This window comes from Schistosoma mansoni (assembly GCF_000237925.1).
Source record: "Schistosoma mansoni, WGS project CABG00000000 data, supercontig 0177, strain Puerto Rico, whole genome shotgun sequence".
Classification (NCBI taxonomy): domain Eukaryota; kingdom Metazoa; phylum Platyhelminthes; class Trematoda; order Strigeidida; family Schistosomatidae; genus Schistosoma; species Schistosoma mansoni.
The window spans coordinates 6,517-8,701 of NW_017386061.1; the positions used below are offsets into that span (position 1 = coordinate 6,517).

The window sequence follows — 2,185 nt, forward strand, 5'->3', positions numbered from 1 at the left end:
CGATTTCCTGACAATTTATCGGTCGGTAGATCGGTAACTGTGACTTCTCAGTCCAGATAGTGTGAGGTGTTGTGTATGAAAATGCGACGGTAACCGGTTTGTGTGTGTGGGGGTGGGTGGGTGTGCGTGGATGAGTAGGATGTTGCTGCAGTCGTTGTTGATAAAGATGATGACGATGATAATGATGGTGTTGATGATGACAATGGCGTTGTTGGGTGTGTTGTTAGTTGAAGTGGTGATGAGTATGCTGGAATAGTGAGTTCACGATGCTTGTGTGATGAATATTGTTGCGTATGTGTTGGTGAATTTGATATTGACTGTAGTATTATGTGGACATATCGTGTATGTGCATGTTGGTAGTTGTGAGTGGTGATGTGTGTAATTCTGTTCGACAATTGATTGTCCCGCGTGGTCTAGCGGTTAGGATTCCTGGCTTTCACCCAGGCGGCCCGGGTTCGACTCCCGGCGCGGGAGAGTTTTCACACCCAACACCAATCTACACAACACTCATCTCTAGATCTACACCAACAAGCATTTCCCGACCACTGACACTATCATCTGTCACATGCTCACATCGACAGTCAAACACAAAATGTTCGGTGACATATTGATTAGTCGTTCCACTTGCAGTATGTCCACAATACTCTATTCACACACACTCACTCACTCACTCACTCATTTCAACACCTCTCAAGAAACAAACAACCTGTCATGTGAATTTACACTGAATCTTCCAACAATTCGATTCTCCTCGACTCATTCCTCGATTCGTGAAAGTAGAGAAGGTGAGGCAACACACAGTGAGCCATTGAAAACCATATGAACAAATATGATTCATCAATCAATCTGGTCTCTCACTATCAACCAATCGGAACGTCCGATCCCTACAATCCACGCACATCGGATCGGTGTGCTCATATCAGTCATTCAGTCGGATAGTCACTCACTCACTCACTCACTCACCCATTCATTCATCCAGTCAATCAGTCATTCAGTCAAACACACTCCAACATTGTGTTGAACACATTTGCTGAGCACTCGTCAACTTTGTCTAATCATACAGCATTGAATGATGCCAACAATTCTTATTTATTATTCACACGATCATTATCGTTGTTATGATGATCATCGTCACGTGCATATATGGCCGACTACTGATATGTGAACTCTGTCTGAATATTGTTTGAAGAGTTGTTCGTAAACGGACAGCGTTGATTGTGTTTGTGCAAGTGGAGTGGGATGAGATGAGATGGTGACATACTTCGTCTTCTCATTCCAATGTGTGAATGGATCAGGTGAAGTGAGTGGTGGAAGTATGTGTTGAGAAATAAATTGGTTGTGTTGATCAGTGTAGTTGGATAGTGTGTCGGTGTTGGAGGATGTGTGTTGTTGAGGATTGTTCTATGAACTGGTGTGCTTGTTGTTGGTGTCTGTCTGTTTGTTAGAATTTTGATGTTTGTGTTGATGTTGATATTGGATTGGTCGTGTGTTGTGTGTGTATTGTGGATGAAGATATACTTGTGAGTGTGAATGGATGTGATTGTGCGAACCCACGTCGCCGGAGTAGCTCAGTTGGGAGAGCGTTAGACTGAAGATCTAAATGTCCCCGGTTCCATCCCGGGTTCCGGCAGGCGACTGGCCTCCACTTTTCGCCGACACGTTCTACCGCTATCAAACATCATTTGCATCACTGTAATCACGTGCCACCACTAAGCGATCCTCCTCACAATCCAATCTCGTGTTTTCACTTGAGCTCCGTGTAACATTCCACATTCCTCTCCATCACACCTCCACTCACATTCAGTCTTTCACTCTCCTTCCATTTAGTTCTCTCTGTCGTAGTCTGTCTTAATGGTCAGCACATTCAGCTGGTCGCAGACCGTAAATGATGATGTTTAATGAACCAGGTGGATTGTTGCATGTACACAATGAATTTGATGGAAATCTATTGTGATTCAATGTGTAGGTTCATATTGACATGCATGTATACACACACAGTCACACACACATGCACTTGCGCACACATGAATCCGCTCGCTCGCTCACTCACTCACTCACTCACTCACAAGGAACAAATATATGTGTGACCTTGCAGTCTGTGGAAGTAAGTGAAGAGTAATATGTAGATGAGTGGTGTTATTCCCAACACCTACGATTTCCTGACAATTTATCGGTCGGTAGATCG

The 2,185-nt window shown here is 43.9% G+C and overlaps 1 non-coding gene across 1 annotated transcript; it reads left to right on the plus strand.

The window, feature by feature from the left end:
• The first annotated feature begins 403 nt into the window (after nucleotides 1-403).
• Nucleotides 404-474, plus strand: Smp_tRNA_00805_Glu_TTC.1.1. Its single transcript has one exon. It is a non-coding gene (tRNA).
• Nucleotides 475-2,185: the final 1,711 nt, after the last annotated feature.